Raw genomic sequence first — 5,987 nt, 5'->3', positions numbered from 1 at the left:
TCTCCCGGAGTACATAATCTACCTCCTCTTCAGGTAAGCATTTTAAGAGAGGCCCCTGGAATGATCTTTTATACAAGATTGAGTTTAAGAAAACAAACCTGGAAGCCTGTCTCTTAATCTTCTGGGCTTGACCTCTGTCCTCGGGTAGTGCACCCTTTTCAATAAATCTGATTAAGGGCGTCATCCAAGAGTTTTCTGGATCGGGGGCTCTTCCTTCGTCGGTCGAGAGGATCAAACGGGAGACGTGCAACACTTCTCGGGTACTTACTTCACTTAGGGAGGCAGCCATTTTTGCCAGAATATCCGCCTCGCTGTTCTCCTCTCGGGGTATCTGTTCGATACTCCAATCCGAAAAGCCCTCCGCTCGTGTTTTGATAAGCTGTAAATATTTCAGCATCCTGTCATCTTTGGCTTCGTAGACACCCCTTATCTGCTGAGTGACAAGCTGTGAATCAGAATATATAATTATTCGGGAAGCCCCGACTTCCCGAGCAGCTCGAATTCCAGCTAGCACAGCCTCGTACTCGGCCTCATTATTAGTTACTCGGGAATCAATCCTTATTGCCAATTTGATTTTTTCTCCCGGGGGAGATATCATCACGACTCCTACTCCGCACCCTGCCAGGCTAGACGCCCCATCTACAAAAACTCTCCACACTTCCTCTTCACTGGGCTGGATCATCTCAGACAAGAAGTCTGACAAAGCTTGTGCCTTGATAGCCACTCGTGGTTTATATTCGATATCGTACTCCCCCAATTCCACAGTCCACTTAATCATTCGCCCAGATACCTCAGCATGAGTCATGATTTTACCAAGAGGGCTGTTGGTAAGAACCACTATTTGATGTGATAAGAAGTACGGTCTTAGCTTCCGGGAAGTTACGATTAAAGCCAATGCAATCTTCTCTACCTCTGTATACCGGAGTTCGGGCCCTCTTAGAGCGTGGCTGACGTAATAAATAGGCTTCTGATCAGAGCCTTCCTCTTTGATCAACACTGAACTGACAGCATGCTCTGTAGAGGATAAATATAGGAATAATTTTTCCCCGGGCTCGGGCTTTACTAATACCGGGAGCTCTGCAAGATGGGCTTTCAAGTCCTGGAAGGCTTGTTCACATTTATCGTTCCACCCGAATTGCTGGGCCTTTCTCAAGATTTGAAAGAAAGGATAACTTCGGTGTGCTGATCGGGATATAAATCGAGAAAGGGAAGCAATCCTTCCTGTCAGTTTTTGTACTTCTTTTACAGATTGGGGGGAAGGCATACATAAGACAGACTTCACCTTCTCTGGATTTACCTCAATTCCCCGATCTGTGACCATGAATCCCAAGAATTTGCCACTCTTTACGCCAAAAATACATTTGGCCGGGTTAAGCTTGATCCCATATTGCATGAGGGTGGCAAAAGTTTCCTCCAGATCATCAATAAAAGTAGTGACCTCCCGGGTCTTGCTTAAGATATCATCCACATAGACCTCTACGTTCCGCCCCAGCTGCTTCTCGAATACTTTATCCATAAGACGCTGATAGGTGGCCCCTGCATTTTTCAACCCGAAAGGCATTACAACATAACAAAATGTACCTCCCGAGGTGACGAAACTGGCCTTATCTTGATCTTTTTTGGCCAGGGGAATTTGATGATACCCCTGGTACGCATCCATAAAGCTCAGCAGCTCATAACCAGAAGTGGAATCTACCAGCTGGTCAATCCGGGGCAGTGGATAATGATCTTTGGGGCATGCTTTGTTTAGATCACGAAAATCTACGCACATGCGCCATTTGCCAGTGGATTTAGGTACTAAAACCACATTGGAAAGCCACGTAGGGAATTGAATCTCCCGAATGTGCCCTGCCTTCAGGAGCTCCTTTATTTGTTCGGATATGACCCTGTCCTTTTCAGGACCAAAATGCCTCTTTTTTTGCTTCACGGGGTGAGATCCCGGGATGATGTTCAAATGATGCTCCGATATAAGGGGAGAAATCCCCGTAAGCTCCTGCTGGGACCAGGCAAATACGTGAATGTTAGTTTTTAAACACTTAATTAAACTTACCCGGGTGGTCATGCTGAGATCCCGAGCCACCCGGATTTGCTGTCCCGGCCCCACTTCCACCGCCTCCTGCTCTTCTTCTGCCACAAAGTGGATCTCCCCTTCCTCCACTATTCTTTCTCCTGTCCTAACTCTCTTCCCCTCCCTCTTAAATCTGCTCCGATCCGCCCGGACCGCTTCTACATAACACTTTCGAGAAGAGGGTTGATCTCCCCGAACTTCTCCTACCCTTGCTCCCACAGGAAATTTTATTTTCTGGTGGTAGGTAGACGCTACAGCCCTTAACTCATTCATAGCCGGCCTCCCCAGGATAATGTTATATGATGACGGGGAGTTCACCACAGTGAAAGAAGTCATCACTGTTTTCTTTAGATCGTGAGAGCCCAGAGTCAGCGGCAAAATAATCTCCCCCTCTGGATAAACCATGTGTCCGGCGAAACCAAAAAGAGCAGTTTCCACTGTTTCCAGGTGATAGCCCTGTAAGTCCATCTGCTCAAAAGCATCTTGGAAAATTACATTCACAGAACTGCCTGAATCTACGAAAACCCGCAGAATGTCATAATTCGCCACCCGGGCTTGGATCACCAAGGCATCGTTGTGGGGTAGATTCACCCCTTTCAGGTCTTCCGGGCCGAAACTGATGACTGCCTCATTGCCCCTCATTCCTTCCACCTCCAAGCACTCTTTCCTACTTCTTGACTTCCTTGCCCGATTGGAGTCTCCGTCAGTAGAGCCTCCGGATATCATTTTAATTGTCCCTACAACGGGGGGTGACTTCTTTCTCTGCTCAGGTTCAGGCCCCCTTCTTCTTCCGGGCTCGGTTCTAGAGTTGTTTCTCACACCTCCTCTCTGAGAACTAGATCCGGGCTGTCGGGATGCCCACGGCGGCACCCTAGACATTTGAGTATTGATAGTGGGTTTTGGGAAGGAAGGCGCAACATAATTTCCCTTTAGAACTTTGCAATCCTCAGTATTATGATAGCCTAATTTGTGAAGCGCACAAAATCCTGTCTTCTCTGGCCGAGCCAGTTGATGATCCGGAGCTAAATCCCTACTACACTCCTGCACCTCCCTCTCTCGGGCAATCTTCAGAGGCACATGATGAGAGAAATGCCCTGGATTGCCCCTCTTCTGTCCTCTCTCCTCGGGTTTGGATACCCGGTCTCCCCTTTCTTTCCTCACTGCTTCCCTCTTCTGTTTCTGGGCTTCCTCCATATTTATGTACTTCTCTGCCCGGGATAACAGATCCTCAAAATCCCCGGGCACTTTTTTGGTTAGCGATTTAAAGAATTCACCCTCTCTCAGACCCTGGGTGAAGGCAGTAGTCTTGGTCTCGGTGGCACAAGATGGGACGTCTAGAGCCACTCTGTTGAACCTTTTGATGTAAGCCCGCAAACTCTCCTCGGGACTCTGCTTCACCTCAAAAAGACTAAAAGCAGTCTTTTTGTACTTCTTGCTGCTACTGAAATGGTGTAAAAACACCCTCTGGAAATCCTGAAAGGAGTTAATACTCTGGGATGCCAGGCCTTCGAACCACCTCTGAGCTGAATCCACCAACGTCGTTAGGAATACTTTACACTTAATTCGGTCAGTGTAGCAATGCAACATGGCCGTATTTTCAAATCTGGCCAAGTGTTCCTCTGGGTCAGCGTTGCCATCATAATCTTTTACTTTGGCGGACTTGAAATTCCCGGGAAGAGGTTCCCGGACTATGATGTCTGCGAACGGACATCCTCTCAAGATTGTTCGGGCAACGCTTCGTTCTTCCAACTGTCCTTCGAGGACCTTCATCTTCTGCCGTAAATTTGACAATTCCTCTGCCATGGTAGGAGATTTGGATCCGGCGCTAGACTCCTCATCTTCCCCTGTTACTTCCTTTTCCCTCCTCTCCTGTTCTTGCTCCTCTTCATGTCCTTGTTTATCACCCTGTTTATCACCGGGTGGTGTAACAGGTCGAGAGACCTCCTTTCCAGCTGCATATAATGCGACGGCATCAGCCATCATTCTTTTTAACTCCTCAGGGGTCAGGGTAATGTTTGGCCCAGTATTATTGACATTGGCTTGTCTCGAAGTCTGTCCCCCATCCCCCTGGGCATGAGGATCACCCTGATCGGTTCTTCTTGTACGAGCCATATCAACGTCTTGAATTCAGTATATTTCCCACAGACGGCGCCAATGATGCGATCCAGGCGAAATAGATGAGCAGGGTCGGGTGCTCCACCGGATCGAATCAAGTATTTGTAGTGTTGTTTAGGAAAATGAACAAGGTATATGGCTTCAATCTTGACCTGCAAACAAGAAGATGAACTCGCGAATGGGCGCCGGAGGGGTGTCCGACGTGACCACTCCGATGATTAAATCAGCAGGCAAAGAAGAAATTAAGCAATATATATGCGAATATATGTGAACAATACTTTTTAGTTCAAAGAGTCTCTCCTTTAAATGAATTTAATACCTGCTATTTATAGGGGAGGAATGAGTAGTTTCCTCGATTTCCGTGACATCTACTAAGTCGGTTTACCTTCCTAGCTTCTGATGACTTCTCGGACACTCCAAGCCCAAGTTGCTCTGGCAGATTAGATGGCATGTAATGATTATACTCAAGTGTGGCTCACTTGTCGAGGTAACGCTATTTTCGAGGTTGCCAAAGTGGATATGCAACTGGGAAACACTACCCGGTCAGGGGAGAAGCACCCGACCAACTCTATGAGAGCCCGGGTAAATAATAAAGAATTGCGTACAACACCAATCCATCCGGGAAGAGGAGTTATACCATCCGGGAAGAGGAGTTATACCATCCGGGAAGAGGAGTTATACCCGGATACTCCTGAAATCGACCCTGACTATGACCCGGATCCTACTAGGGGTATCAATTATCATCACAACATAATCTATAGCCAACTTGTTGCCTGGTAATATGTTTCACTGAATGCCTATTGAAATCTAACCAATAAGTTGTTTGAAAATCTTTTCATATAGATACATCGATCGATGTGATGTCAATGAGAAACTTCAGTGTGTCACGTCAATGATAGATCAATTCATATACAATAAGAAACTTAATTTAATTAGCGTGGGGTTCTCTCGCAGGCTTTAATTTTAGATAGATAGTTACAATTCAAAAAAGAATCTCTGACATAATGCAGATCATCTTGATATCAACCCTCTTTTAACTATACAAATAAATATATATATATATATATATATATATATATATATATATTTGAAATCATAACATTTTTGTCTCCGCTTTGATATATCTGAGATTTTCGAACTCGGCAATTTTTTTTTTCTTTTTGAAAATTATATAGATTCCTTTAAGTTTATATCATGATTTTTTTTATATAATTTTCGAAAAAAATTCCCAAAATCAAATGAAAAATTTAAAATTAGAAAAGAAACCTAACCATGGCACCACCAAAGAGAGCCGACATACGGAACCCATCTCTGGCCAATGAGGGTACTGGCCTATAGCCCACGCCGGGGAGACCATATTGACACCGCTAGTCAGAATTTAATCTCGGAAATTGGCCCGAATTTCGCGACTCTGTTGCACGAGTTTGGCCACTATTTTTCGACGATAAAGCGTACGATTTCCGACCATTCAAGCAGCGTCGGTGGAGGAGAAAGGTAGTCCAAGATGTTCCCATCACGATGGTATTAAGAACCGACCATATCTCGCCGCATGCTGGCCGGATTTTCCAAAATCCGGTCGTTGCTATGGCACGACTTTTCTGCGAGAAAGAGGTTTTTCTGGCCACCGGCACATCGGTGTGTGGTCGCTATTGTTTGGTTACTATGCAATTTTATGATTATATTTATTCTCATAATCATACATGCAAATAAAATTTAAGAATTTTATAATGAGATTCACGTTTTGTTCATATTTTATTTTTTATTGACAAAAATTTATGTGAGACGATTTTAAGGGTCATATTTT

The sequence above is a fragment of the Primulina eburnea genome, chromosome 11, assembly GCF_022965805.1.
Source record: "Primulina eburnea isolate SZY01 chromosome 11, ASM2296580v1, whole genome shotgun sequence".
In the NCBI taxonomy this organism is placed as follows: domain Eukaryota; kingdom Viridiplantae; phylum Streptophyta; class Magnoliopsida; order Lamiales; family Gesneriaceae; genus Primulina; species Primulina eburnea.
The sequence above is the reverse complement of the archived record's forward strand: the minus strand, read 5'-3'. Positions refer to the sequence as shown.